Source organism: Malaclemys terrapin, chromosome 4, assembly GCF_027887155.1.
Source record: "Malaclemys terrapin pileata isolate rMalTer1 chromosome 4, rMalTer1.hap1, whole genome shotgun sequence".
In the NCBI taxonomy this organism is placed as follows: Eukaryota; Metazoa; Chordata; order Testudines; family Emydidae; genus Malaclemys; species Malaclemys terrapin.
Genome location: NC_071508.1, coordinates 61,286,928 through 61,302,100, shown reverse-complemented (window position 1 = coordinate 61,302,100; position 15,173 = coordinate 61,286,928). Strand labels below are relative to the sequence as shown.

The 15,173-nt window shown below is 39.8% G+C and overlaps 1 protein-coding gene across 9 annotated transcripts in view; it reads left to right on the top strand.

Annotated features, from left to right (window-relative positions):
- The window catches only part of HIPK3 (homeodomain interacting protein kinase 3), a 141,188-nt gene that overhangs the window by 14,480 nt on the left and 111,535 nt on the right, over positions 1 to 15,173 (top strand). Inside the window, exon 1 of one of the 9 annotated variants that reach the window (XM_054028144.1) lies at positions 479 to 499. The exons of 7 other annotated variants lie outside the window; for them this stretch is intronic. The gene's annotated coding sequence lies outside the window, so the exon portion shown is untranslated. Of the gene's footprint in view, positions 1 to 478; positions 500 to 2,777; positions 2,831 to 15,173 lie in introns of those variants that run through there. One more of the 9 variants, XM_054028143.1, reaches the window with a different exon arrangement.

The window sequence follows — 15,173 nt, the reverse complement described above, 5'->3', positions numbered from 1 at the left end:
TTTGTAAACCTGGAGAGAATTCCTCTTGTGCTCCTGAACAGAACATATGTGAATACGTGACTCTTCCAGTTGATTTGTTCCAAAACAGTCTACATGTTCAGTATATGGTCAAAACTCATTGCCTTCCGGTGGTTTGACTATTTGTTTAGTAGAATGACCAGTCCAACCCTTTCCTCTAGGTTTGGCTGCTCAGCCGGCACCTCTCTGCTTTATACCCAAAATCCTTCTGTCAGGGAGACCCAGTTCTGAAGCCTGCTTTCTTTTGTTTTATTTCCTTCAGTTAGAGGCCCTCCCTCTAGACTTATTGTTTCTGGCAGGTGTTGTGGGACAGGGTAAATGTTAGCTCCTGTTTCCAGGGGAGATCATTAACTCTTTTTTGCCTTGCTCCAGTGTGGGCTTGTCCTATCCTATTACATTTGAACCTGAAGATGAACTGTGGAGATTAATTCAGTTTGTGCATGCCAATGCCACAAGAGATGATCTGTGTGCTGGAATATAGGTATGATTCTCTTCCTTTAGCAGGGGAGGAAGACTATACAAATGTGAAAGAGCAGAGGTGAATGAGGCATACAGACAGAAGGAAGAATAATAAAAACAGGAGGGAAGGGGCAAACAGACTGAGAAGAGAAGCAGTTCTGTTGGCTTAGTGACAGTTAATGAGAACTGTTGGGTTTGAGAGTGATATGGAAGAAGCAAAATCAGCTTCTCTAGTAACCTGAAACTTTGGATGGCTGATGAGGGTATCTGAGCAAGGGAAGGGGTTCCAAAAAAGGGTGGATGCTAGTTTAAATAACTGTGAGGGAAGAGAGACATGTGCAAAGGCTCAGTGAAACTCATCTAAAAAGAGGATAAAAAATGGACACTAACTCCGTGTAGGGGGAAGTGTATTCTAGTGTTTAGAAAAGAAACAAAGAAGTCATTACTCCTGTTAGTAGTCTCAGCAAAAAGGTCCACATGAATGTGAATGTGAGTCTGAGTCCTACAACAGGCTGATGTGGGCATTGTACGCAATTCTACTAACAACAGTGTAAACATTTCCTTTCTTCCCCTTCCCCTGTCTTGTCCACAGGTGCATAGATATGGCTTTTTTGGTCAGAATCTGAACCACATTTTTTTACCATACTCTACTGACTGTCTAGGTTATGGTTCAAGATTTCAAGTAGTGCTACTGTTTTCAAAGCAGATTTCTCCCAGCCTTGTGTTTTGGCTGACATTACTTTTCCTTGATAAAATAGATTTGAACGACAAAGGCTGTGATTGAGTTATTGCTGGGTGCTTAATGGCTCCCACGTTAGTCTAGAGTTTCTCAGTGTGGATTGATTTAAATCGCCAAGTGGAAAGCCTTGATTTAAATAATCAATTTTAATCAACTTTTCCATTTGTAATTCACTTCTTTTTTAAAGAAAGGTGTATTCTCAATGGTTGAGAACCATTATAACATACTGATTTACAACTAAACAGAGCCTTTACATTAGATATGGTACATCTTTTTGTTACCTAGGAGGGTACCCTATCGCTATATACATTTATTTAAGCAATGATATAGTTTAGTATTTTCAGATACATATTAATTGTACATTTTTAGTATGTTAGAAAATAGTGAATGATATATTTCTTATTTATACTATTGTGCCATATTTATAAAGGTTGACCTCCAAATTTAGATGTTTTTCCTCTGATTTTTTTCTATCTATAGAAAAGCAGCCTTTAATTCTAAAGTTTTTGATAGAGGCTAATGAATTCAGCATATTTATTTTTTTTACTTAAATGTTCTAAGAGATTTTAATAAGTTTAGGCCTTAATATATATATTATATTAAATTCAGATTCCATTTTAAATAAATTTATTTTTAAAAAGAAAAACCTAATTTAACAATAAAAATCCAATTTTTATTCACCCTGCTGTTGCTGCAATATCACTTTCTAATCTGCTGCTTTGTGGAGCAGTTTGGGGACTCTTGGATATGATTGCTTGGTATGTGTTTGTACAATGTTTTGAAAATGGAAGGCACTGTGTAAGTACTAAGTTTTATAATGAAATAATTACTTGGATATGTTTGTAAGGAAGGTGCTGAATAAATGTTATGACAGAAGCTAGTAATGAAAACTAAAATCTGTTCTATACCGATACCCTAAAGGTGACTTGCAGAAGAAACACAGGTTTATGCTGCATGCTTGTATTTATTTATTTATTTATATTTTGCTTTCTGATGTATAAAGGCGTAATGTTTTTAAAACCCTTTTTTCCCCCTTGCTTGACTTTTATCCTAGGGACAGGACTTAACATTCTTGAGGATTTTCAGGTTAAAAAAAACTTGCAACTTTCAGACTTTCTTTATACATTACAAAGAAAGGGGGAAAAAGAGTAGAAGAAATAATTTTTCTCTTTCCTTCACAGGGCACCTTTCAATTTCTAGTTTATAAGCGTGGTTGAATAGTTGCATTTATGAAAAATCTCAATTCTTTCTATAATGCTCTTATATTTTTTATTTAAAAGATTATGGTATTTAACATTTTTTTAAATTTATGAAGATAAATTTTCTCCACTTTATAATTAATTAACCTCATGGTCATGCTACCTATTTAAGTCAGCCTTTATTGTATAAAATATTTTTTGGAAAAATTAGTTGTATTTATAACAGTTTTCTGACTGATATTTTGTACTGATTGCATTACACATTCCAGCACCTACACCTCTACCCCGATATAACGTGTCCCGATATAACACGAATTCGGATATAACACGGTAAAGCAGTGCTCCGAGAGGGCGGGGCTGCGCACTCCGGTGGATCAAAGCAAGTTCGATATAACGCGGTTTCACCTATAACGCGGTAAGATTTTTTGGCTTCCGAGGACAGCGTTATATCGAGGTAGAGGTGTATAACAAAAAATCCAGTACTTATTTACTGTTCAAACTTTGAAATATTTTTCTAAATTATATGAATCTATTGAACAGTGAGCCGTGCTGATATGTTTAGTCAGTATATTCTCTAGATTCTGTGTTACAGTGCAGCTGGAAAGTTGAACAGACTTTGGAATTCAAAATGAAATGCTCTTGCATGCATATGAGGGTGACAACTAAACCTAATGAAAGAAGTCAAGTTAGTAAATTTTATACTGAGTTTTTTTAAAATATACACACTTGCATACAGGGAATACTGAGAATTTTAGTAACTATTAATGGATTGATGAAAGGAGTCTACAAAGGCCACCACTCAAGCCCCACTCATAGGAACGGCCATACTGGGTCAGACCAAAAGTCTATCTAGCCCAATATCCAGTCTTCCAAGAGTGGCCAATGCCAGGTGCCCTAGAGGGAATGAACAGGTAATCATCAAGTGATCCATTCCCTGTCACTCATTCCCAGCTTCTGGCAAACAGACTAGGGACACCATCACTCCTGCAAACATTTATGCCTGTGTTTGGACTAGGGCCAAAGCTATATTTAAAGGCTTATGGTTTAGCATAATTTCACCAGTAAATCTACTTTCTGGAACAGTTCCTCTACTTTTATTATTTAAACAATTTTGGAACATGTTGTAGCATCTGCAGAACTCTACAGCAACCCTGAGTTGATACTAAAATCCAGTACACTGTTACTTGGACTGCTGAAAAAGACACTTATCTCAACAGCTTTCTAGTTGATATAGGCTGAAAAGAACAGAGCTTCACTTGAGGAATAACGTAGAGTACATATAGCCAACATTTGCTGAAGTACTGTCTTCCTTGGATGCAGATTTGAGACACAGGTTTCTTCCGATTGATTTTGACCTATTTGACTAATTACAATAGAAACTTGCAAAAGAGAATACAGGGATCTTCAGTGATTTTACCATGGAGGGTGGAAGTGTTGTCATTTTTTAATTCCCTGTCTGCTTAATATTTTATCGCAGCTGTCCTCTGGATGGGTGGATGGATTAATGTATTTGCAAAAGGAAAGTCATCCTATTAATAATTTTGGATTCTCAGAATTGAAACTTCCAGCAATCCCTTGCATTGGGTGACTTAATCTGCTACTCTTTCATGTTAATCAAGAAAAGATGCTACGGGTGAAGGATACCATCTCCATGCATTTGGGAGGAGGGTTTACAAGGATGCCTTCACACTAATACTTTCGTAACAAAAATCAAAACCAAACTCGAGTCAAAAAGTTGATGTTAATAGCCTCAAATGGCTGGAGCATGGCTGCTCCTAGCAATCTGGGAGTCTGGCCACAGATGATCACTTAGACCCAGGGCATTGCCGTCGGGAATCCCTCTTCCTACTGGCATGTCTTTTCGGTAAATAGAGCATTAGAGGCATGGTGTTTGAGGAGATATACGAAGTCATTTTAGTGTCTCAAAAGGAGACCTTCAGACTTAGTTTGGGTGGGAGAAGTTTGTGTTTTGGTGCAAAAAGGTTTGTGTGGATTTTTTTAGATATATCATACACAGAAACTGCTTAACTACTACCTTCACTCTTCTAAGATAAACATGACATTTTCTTAATGGACAGTTAGCTATTTCAGTCTCTCATGAATACATCAAAAGTATATCAGATTATCTGCAGTCCCTTATAACATGCTCTGTGTACCGCTTGATGCATTAAACAGTTTTTTAAAAAATCCCCACAGATATTGTACGACAAAAAGTATTGAAAATGCTTTTTGAGCCAGTTTGAGAGATCAAGTTTTGTACATCTCGATTTTTTTTCTAGAGGCACTGTTTTGAGTCCACAGAGTGGTGAACTTCAGGCTGTAATGACTGGTCCATCTTGCACTATTGTCTACAAGGTTAAGATGATGCTAGACATGTTTTGAAGGGCTGGCTTCTCCAACTGAGCTGTTTGACACTAGATTGAAAGGGAAGTGGAAAGAGTGAGTTTGTGTCCCCTTGATACTCCTGGGTTGGTTTCCTGTTGCAGTTTATAGCAGCTCATGTTGGTCAGAATTGTGCTGGGTGCCAGTGGACCATAGGAACCAGTGTGACTGTAGAGATTTGACAAGCGTTTGGGGTTCCCTAGAAACATTGCCTGTGTTGGGATGCAGTATGTGTGTATGTGTGTAGCTATGGCAGCTATAGACTATTCAAAGATTCCACTATGTTAGGGGAATCCTCCACTGTCTGGATCTTTGCCCTAATATACCAGAAAATGTTGGCCTTCATTTCTTCCAAAGTTGGCAATAAACTTGCATCGTAGTAAGCTAATTGCCATGCCATTGTTTCCCCCCCCCCCACCAGCATGCCTATGTTGACAAAGTGCTTTTCCATGAGCTTGATGTGACAAGGTTTATAGGTCGTTATCTGGAGTGTATTAGAGCCCTTAGATTGTCCTCCTCCCTCCTTCCCCGCTCTCTTTCACTTCAACCCAATGCAGTAGTTTCTGCTATTAATCAGTGAACCTGGTCTAAATGACTACCTGTCTTTGTCTCTCACTGTTACAGTTTGACAGGTCTGTAGCTTGAAGGTCATGTCCAAGCTCATCCCATTTGGGGCACAGCAGGTTGGGTGGCTAGTCAGGACTATTTCTATCCAGGAGATTAGCAAAGCAGCTTCATGGTTATATCTGTATGTGTTTATAAAGAATTATTACTTAGATTAGTAATCCAAGCAAGAATCCAGGTTTGATATCAGTATTACAGAACATATTCCACCTTGAGGGATGCTCAAATTCTTCCAACACCAAACACCTTTTAGATCTATCTAAAGGCAGAGCAGGAATGTGGGTGGTGGGCGCATGTTGAGAAGTGGGATAGTAGCAAAATGGAGCTGAGTTATATGAGAGAGCATGGAGAAATGAAGTTTGAAGTGGGGATGCACTGAAGACCTACACTGAGGAGCAGAGAGGAGCTCTGTCCTTATGAACTTGAGGTGGTTCACCAAAGATCTCTGCTGGTGCGATGAACTGGAATGGAGTACTACTTCAACTTGAGGCTTCCCCCAGCCTATACATGGATACCTTCAACATTCCCTCCCATCCACTCCTCATTCCTGCTCAGGTCCCCAGGTTTACTGTACATGGCTGCCCATCCTGTCCGCTTTGACTCCCTATGGTGTTGCTGGGGATTGGGCAGCTGTGGTGTTGATGGATGGGGTTACTGTGGGTGTGGAGGACAGGGACAGAAAGTGGGGATGTATGGGGGCAGGGATTCATCCATGCCCCTCTCCCCTACAACTCTGGAAGAAGTATTCATCCTCTTCCCATGTAGTCCGCATGTTTTCACTAGTGGCAAAAGGGGTCTGGTGACAAGGGGAGAGGAGATACATCAGTGGAGTCTAAAGTCTTCATAGGCATCTGTGTCTCCTAGCTTCTCCATGCGGGAAAGTCTTTCAAGCACCGGTGCTTTATGCTGAGGCACTTTGCTACTGCCTGAGTTTGCCAAGGAGCCAAGGCAGCAGTGCTCTTGGAGCCCTTCACATACTGATTTATCAGTGCAAAGAGACAGCGATCCCTTTCTACACCAGCTTTATCTCATTCCCTGCCTAGGGCCCCCACATCCTTCAGACTCCCCCCTCCTATCCCAATATGGCTCAACAAGCTATGTGCAGAGTACACCTGGTGAGCTAGCAAGACTAAGGGCTTGTCTACCCTGGCAATTAACAGCGCTGCAATTTTCTCACTCGGGTGTGAAAAAACACACTCCTGAGCGCAGCAAGTTGCAGCACTGTAAAGCACCAGTGTAAACAGTGCCCCAGCGCTGGGAGCCGTGCCCCTTGTAGAGGTGGATTTTTTAGAGAGCTGGGAGAGCTCTCTCCCAGCGCTGCGCCGCGACCACACAAGGCATGTTAAAGCGCTGCCAGAGCAGCGCTTTAGCATTGCCAGTGTAGACTAGCCCATAGAGTGTTGAATCTGTGAGCAAATCTTAGTGAAACTCAGGTTATCCTGAATTAGGAGGACAATATTTGTGCTTAATTTCGAAACTTCAAAGTGGCTGGTGTGACAGACTGTCAATGTCCTGCAATACCTTGAATTAACTTTATTGAATGGTTGTACCCTATTGAAATAGGGCTAATACCTTTGTGGTACATTGTATCAAATGCAAAGTGTATGTGTTACTGTGACATTATTTGTATCTTCTTTAGTAGAAAAGAGGTATGCTAATGTACTTCCTCTGCTATCATCCCTTTGAAGCCACCCCACTGGAGAGGCAAGCATATACTAGTTAAAATTGGATTTTCCAGGGACCAAAAGACAGAGAGGTTTTTTTGATAAATAATCTGGCTTCAAACTAGCTGATGGCTTTTTTCCTGATCCAGCAAATGGACAGGACCTTTGGTACATGGAGGACCCCAATCCTTGTTCTGAGCTGGAGCTGTGATGAACTTGTGACTGCAAAGGAATCCACTTCAGTGGGGCATTGAAGGACTACACCTGCCAGAATCTGTGTTAGAGTTGGGATTAATTCTGGTAAGCTTATTAACATGCGTGTAGGTTTTTATTGTTTTTAATAAGCTCCTCCCGCTTCCAGGAGCTGTGCAGAACCATGGCATGCGCAGAGCGGGACAAGACTCCGACCCCGCTCCCCGGTTGGAGCAGGGCAAGCCCTGGACCCTGTTCCCCGGTGGGAGTTTAAGGGCTGGATTAAAACATCAGAAGAGACAGATGTGGCCCCTGGGCCATAGTTTGTCCACCCCTGGTCTAGGCCTTGAATCAGCAAAGTATTTAAGCATGTGCATAGTACTGTTTGCTCAAGAACCTTGATTAATCAGTTTTATGGTAGTGACAGTGTTCTGTCTTCTGAGTATTTTTACAGTATGCTGTTGTGTTAGTTCCCTTGCTCAACACCACAAGGTTGGGCAAGGAAGGTTTCCTACAAGTGAAGAAAGTTTCATAGCCATGGTACACTTAAAACTTGTTGTGAAAGGACTGAATGGCTTATATAAAATAAAGAATTTGTGTATTTTTATTAATATTTTACACTTCCTAAATAATATATTGGATCACAAAGAGAATTTGATCTGTTTCACAATTTCAAGTTTTTGTATTGTGATAGGATTACAGTATTGTACCAAGCCATAACTTTCCAATATTTAAATTAAGGTAATTTAATTTTTACATGAATATATGGTCATTTTAATAGAATCCAACAATCAGATTATAACTTTGTCTTATGTACAGTTATAGTTGAAAAGAAGCAAATCTCTGCTTTTCACATTTATTTTTTCCTTTTGAGACTTTCAGTAGAACTTCTGTGTGATTAGTATAACAACTGTAAACATTTTTTAATGGAATGTAAAGGTTAAAAAAAATAAAACGATAGTAAAAATAGAAATTCAGAAGGTGCCATAGTCATATTAAAGGTATACATTTCTGATCTCTAATACAGTGTTACATTGTAGGAGAGCATCCTTTCAAATAAATGAAGTGAGGTGGTAGGCTAACTCTTTTGAGGGAGAGCGATTGGGTTTTTTTGGTTATTAACTGTTGGTCCAAAGTAGGTAAATTGTGTAGGGGTTTAAAAGGATTGTTTAAATTTCTGTTCCAAATGTTTGTATCTTTACTCACATCATTGTGTATTAGAAACAGTTGCTACGTGAGCCTGTAAAACAAATTCACTGGACTAAAGGCTGTTACTACCTTGCTTTTGATAGTGTTGTATTACATTCTTTTGTCCTGTATGAACTTTCGTTTGTATATCTATGCTTTCTACTGGTAAAGGCATAGGTTTTGAATGAACAGATTTTATTTAATGTACCTGTTGAAATAAATTACAGAAAAGGGGTGTTTTCCTGTTTGCCAGTGGTAATATAAAGGTCATCAATTACAAATTGGATCTGTAGATTTAATAGGGGCAGCAATGTGCATACTCAGAACCTGAAAAAAATGGGTGGTTATGTGTGGCATTTTTGGAGAGCACTTAAGAAAAAGTGTCTCAAAATACCAACTTCAGCTTTGTCAAATATGGCAGGGGTGCTAAAAACATAAATTAGAGACCTGGAGATTATTTCTTGTTGCAGCTGTGTACTAGATAACAAGTAAGATATTACTGTCCCTTTTTAAGAATTAAGTATATTGTCAAGAGTGAAACTTCCTGATGCATTGAAAATTCTGTATACAATTTTTAATATCTGAACAGTTGTATTCCACTGTAATAATTATTAAAATAAGCATTTTCTTACAGTAAACACATGATGCTTTTTATAAATCAAAGCATAACTTTAGAGTTGCTGTCAAGTTTACAATTCATAAAATAAAACATTGCTATTTCTCATTTCTACTGGCTTCAGAAATGGGATATGTATACAGTCAGAATGAATGATCCAAATAATACTTCTGAACAAAAATGAGGAAGTTAGTTGAACAGAAATTAAAGGGTACAGTACCAAAAGTGAAATCCCTGCAAGCTGCATGAAAACTTTTAAAAGACACCATAATAGAAGCTCAATTTAAATGTATATCCCAAATTAAAAAACATAGAAGACCAAAAAACTGCCACCGTGGCTAAACAATAAAGTAAAATAAGCAGTTAGAGGCAAAAAAGACATCCTTTAAAAAGTGGAAATTAAATCCTAGTAAGGAAAATAGAAATGAGCATAAACTCTGGCAAGTTAAATGTAAAAATATAATTAGGAAGGACAAAAAAGAATTTGAAGAACAGCTAGCCAAAGACTCAAAGCAGCAAAAACAATTTTTTTAAAGTATATCAGAAGCAGGAACCTGCCAAACAAACCAGCGGGGCCATTGGATGATGGAGATGCTAAAGGAGCACTCAGAGGACAAGGCTATTGCAGAGAAACTAAATGAATTATTTGCATCGGTCTTCACAGCTGAGGATGTGAGGGAGATTCCCAAACCTGAGCCATTCTTTTTGGGTGACAAATCTGAGGCACTGTCCCAGATTGAGGTGTCGGTAGAGGAGGTTTTGGAACACATTGATAAATTAAACAGTAACAAGTCACCAGGACCAGATGGTATTCACCCAAGAGTTCTGAAGGAACTCAAATGTGAAATTGCAGAACTACTAACTGTGGTATGTAACCTATCATTTAAATCCACTTCTGTTCCAGATGACTGGAGGATTGCTAATGTGATGCCAATTTTTTAAAAAGGTTCCAGTGGCGATCCCAGCAATTATAAGCCAGAAATACTGAAGTTAGGCTTAGTCAAATTGGTTGAAACTATAGCAAAGAACAGAATTATCAGACACATAGATTAACATGATTTATTGGGGAAGAGTCAACTTGGTTTTTGTAAAGGGAAATTATGTCTCACCAGTCCACTAGAATTCTTTGAGGGGGTCAACAAGCACATGGACAACAGTGATCCAGTGGCGATAGTGTACTTAAGTTTTCAGAAAGCCTTTGGCAAGGTTCCTCACCAAAGGCTCTTTAGCAAAATAAGGTGTCATGGGATAAGAGGGTAGGTCCTCTCATGGATCAGTGTCTGGTTAAAAGATAGGACACAAAGAGTAGGAATAAATGGTCAGTTTTCAGAATGGAGAGAGGTAAATAGTGGTGTCCACCAAGGGTCTGTACTGGGACGTGTACTGTTCAACATATTCATAAATGATCTGGAACAAGGGGTAAAGAGCGAGATGGCAAAATTTGCAGACAATACAAAACTACTTAAGGTAGTTAAGTCCAAAGCAGACTGAAGAGTTACAAAGGGATCTCACACAACTCTGTGGGCAACAAAACGGCAGAAGAAAATTCAGTGTTGATAAATGCAAAGTAATACACATTGGAAAACATAATCACAACTCTACATATAAAATAATGGAATCCAAATTAGCTATTACCACTCAAGAAAGAGATCTTGGAGTCATTGTGGATAGTTCTCTGAAATCATCTGCTCAATGTGCAGCGGCAGTCAAAAAAGCCAACAGAATGTTGGGAATCATTAGGAAAGGGATAGATAATAAGACAGAAAATCTCATATTGTCTCTATATAAATCCATGGTAGCCCACATCTTGAATACTGCATGCAGATGTGGTCGCCACACCTCAAAAAAGATATATTGGAAAATGTTCAGAAAAGGGCAAGAAAAATGATTAGGGGTATGGAATGACTTCTGTATGAGGAGAGATTAATAAGATTGGGACTTTTCATCTTGGAAAAGAGACGGCCAAGGGGGGATATGATAGAGGTCTATAAAATCATGACTGGTGTGGAGAAAGTAAATAAGCAAGTGTTATTTACTCCTTCTCATAATACAAGAACTAGGAGTCACCAAATGAAATTAATAGGCAGCAGGCTTAAAACAAAAGGAAGTATTTCTTCACACAACGCATAATCAACCTGTGGAACTCTTTGCCAGAGGATGTTGTGCAGGCCAAGACCATAAAGGGTTCAAAAAAGAACTAAATTTCATGGAGGATAGGTCCATCAATGGCTATTAGCCTGGAGGGGCAGGGATGCAAAACCATGCTCTGAAGTGTCCCTAGCCTCTGTTTGCCAGATGCTGGCAATGGGCGACGGGACGGATCACTTGATGATGTTCATTACCTCTTAACCAGTTGGCATTGGCCACTGTCGGAAGACAGTATATAGTAACTCCCCACGTAATGTCCTCTCACTTAACATTGTTTCGATCTTGCGTCCTTGCTCAGTTACAGAATGTGCTCCATTTAAAGTTGTGCAATGCTTTGCTATAACGTCGTTTGGCTGCCTGCTTTGTCCACAGCTGGCAGCCCCCCATCATCTCCCCCGCCCCCTCAGTGCCTCCCACCTGCCGGTAGACCCTGCAGATCAGCGCCTTCCCCCGCCTCCTGCCCACGGCAATCAGCTGGCTTGTGGCATTCAGGAGGGAAGGGCTCGGAGGGAGGGCTCGGCGCGCAGGCTCCCACCCCCCCAAATGTTGCAAACCAGCTGGTTGCCACGGGCAGGAGGGAGGGGGAAGCCTGCGCGCCGAGTCCTCTCTCTCTTCCCCCTTCCCTCCTGCCCCCGAACGTTGCAAGCCAGCTGATTGCCGTGGGCAGGAGGGAGGGGGGAGAAGTGAGGACGCGGCGTGTGGAGTAAAGGGGGACGAGGTGGGAGAAGGAGACGGGTTAAGGGTGGGGGTTTGAGGGAAGGGGTGGCGTGGGTGGGCCGAGGGTTGAGCCCCCTGTCCCTGGGGCTTGCAGAGTGGGGGAAGTTGTCGCTGCTGCTGCACAACGTGCTTCTCCTAGCCTACAGCACCTTCAGCCTCCTTGCCTGCCTCAATGTCTCCAGTGCCAGTGGGCTGTGCCTGTGTGGAGTTAGGCGGAGGCACCTCCCAACTACAGTACTGTACTGTATGGCAAAAAAAATTTCCCTGGATCCTAGCCTCCCCATTTACATTCTTTCTTATGGGGAAAGTGGATTCGCTTAACATCACATTTTTCAGGAACATAACTACAACGTTAAGTGAGGAGTTACTGTACAGGGCTTGATGGACCATTGGTCTGAACCAGTATGGCCATTCTTATGAACTTTCAGTATACTACTTCAGAAGAATGAGTTACTCTTGTTTTACCTTGATAGATATGTATTGCTGTCCGTTGTATCCAATGATGGTATCACATCTTGTGTGTTCTCTTTTGGCTGTATAAACCAATCTGTGAGGAGCAAGGTTGTGAACAGATCTCATGTAGCAATGTGTAGGCTCTCACTGAAGACTTGGCATTATGCTCTGCCCTTTTATCAATCAGTTTTTCCTGCCTGTCTTTCAATAAAGGTTGTTAACTCTCTGAAGCAGTGCTGTCCACTCAGGTCTGTCTTTTGCTCTGTTTTAGAAATTATCAATATTTATGCCTCATGAGTTAAGATTTGGCTTCTGGGTGTCTTTGAAGCATTTACATTGCCTGCCCTTCCTGCACTTTCTGAGTTTCAGCGCACCATTGGGGATTTCTTTCGGGAGTCTATAATCATCCATTCTAATGAAGTGACCTGTCCATCAAAGCTGAGCTTTGATAATCATTGCCTTGATGCTGGTTGTATTTTCTCTTTCAAGGATATTAACATTTAACACTTTGTCTTGCTAGTGGATCTTCAGAATAGAGCAAAGACAGTATAAGTACAAGTTGTTGATATGTCTAAGGTAAACTGTCCATGTTTCACACTCATGTAAAAGGGATGCTCTCACTACTGCATTGTATATCACTTTTGTTGACAGATTGATAGCATGCTGGTTGAGTATCCTATGGCAAGTCTTCCGAAAGCCTGCCTTACCTTTCATATTATGTTTGATATTTTTTGATCCAGGCAACCATCACTTCAAATGGTACTGCCAAGGTGGTAAAGTTATTGGTGTTCTTTAGTTTCATTGATAGGACCGTATGGATGAGGACTTCAGTTTTTTTCAGGCTAATGGTGAGTCCAACTGTTTAGTTGCCTCTCAGAACCTGTGAAGGATAATCTGAAGGTCACTTTGACTAAGTAAAGCACAATCATTTGCAAAAGGAGCATCACGTATGAGTTCCTCAAGGGCTTTTACCTTTGCAGTAAGATAGACATGATTTCTGCCAACAGATTATTATGCCTGCCAGAATTATTCTGTCTCCTGTAGGCTTTTTGCCTTACACTTCTTTTTTCTGCACACTGCAGTCAGTTTTGAATCCTGCTACTAATATTGACCTTCTTTCTAATCCAAATTTTAATTCTTCACAAGCAGGACTGAGCATAAGGGACAAAAATTGTTAATGCAAACTGCCCTTTTAATCGATCATATCCAGGTCAATTTGTGTTAATAATTAGGAAGCTGTTTATCCTGGAGGTGAGAAAATGGAGACATGGTCCTTGTCTGATGTAGGAAATAGTGGTATGTTGCCAAAGCAATAAAGGAGTGGAAGAAAGCAATTTTTGCTCTCTCATGACTTCTTGTCACTATAGTCATGAGTTTAGGAATAGGAACGCTAATAATCCAGGATTTTTAGTATTAAAATTAGAACTAAATTAGAATCTTCTTTCTCCCTTGATTAGTAGCCATATAGTGTGTACAATGCCTGATTAAAAAAGAAACAATCACTTCAGGGATCCCAGACTATGGGGATTTATTTTACTATAAAATGAGCTTTTTGGAGTAAAGAAGGCACATAGACAATACTTCTACAATTATATACTGAGCACAGTCTTCTTAGAGGGGGAAGATATTTTGTCAGACTTCTTAGAGGCCCTCCCCCATCATGTGAAGTAAAGTGAGAGATGTGACTAAATATTAGGGCTGTTGCATGATTAAACAATAATAGAATACCATTTATGTAAATATTTTTGGATGTTTTCTATATTTTTAAATATATTGATTTCATTTATAACACAAAATACAAAGTGTACAGTGCTCACTTCATATTTATTTTTGATTACAAATATTTGCACTGTAAAAAACAAAAGAAATAGTATTTCAATTCACCTAATACAAGTACTGTAGTGCAATCTCTTTTATCATGAAATTTGAACTTACCAATGTAAAATTATGTACAAAAAAACCCTGCATTCAAAAATAAAAAAATGTAAAACTTTAGAGTATACAAGTCCACTCAATCCTATTTCTTGTTCAGCCAATCGCTCAGACAAACAAGTTTGTTTACATTTGCAGGAGATAATGCTGCCCGCTTCTTATTTACAATGTCACCTGAAAGTGAGAACAGGTGTTCTCATGGCACTGTTGTAGCCAGCGTTGCAAGATATTTATGTGCCAGTTGTGCTAAAAATTCATATGTCCCTTTATGCTTCAAACACCATTCTAGAGGACATGCATCCATGCTCATGATGGGTTCTGCTCAATAACAATCCAAAGCAGTGCAGCCTGACCAATGTTCATTTTCATCATCGGAGTCAGATGCCACCAACAGAAGGTTGATTTTCTTTTTTGGTGGTTCACTGTAGTTTCTGCATTGGAGTGTTGCTCTTTTAAGGCTTGTCCCTCTCAGATTTTCGAAGGCAGTTCAGATTTTTAAACCTTGGGTTGAGTGCTGTAGCTATGTTTAGAAATCTCACATTGGTACTTTCTTTGCGCTTTGTCAAATCTGCAGCGAAAGTGTTCTTAAAATGAACAACATGTGCTGAGTCATCATCTGAGACTACGATAACATGAAATATATGGCAGAATGTGGGTAAAACACTGAGCAGGAGACATACAGTTCTCCCCCAAGAAGTTCAGTTTAATTAATATATTATTTTTTAATGAGTGTCATCAGCATGGAAGCATGTCCTCTGGAATGGTGGCCGAAGCATGAAGGGGCATAGGAATGTTTATCATATCTGGCACATAAATACCTTGCAATGTCGGCTACAAAGGTC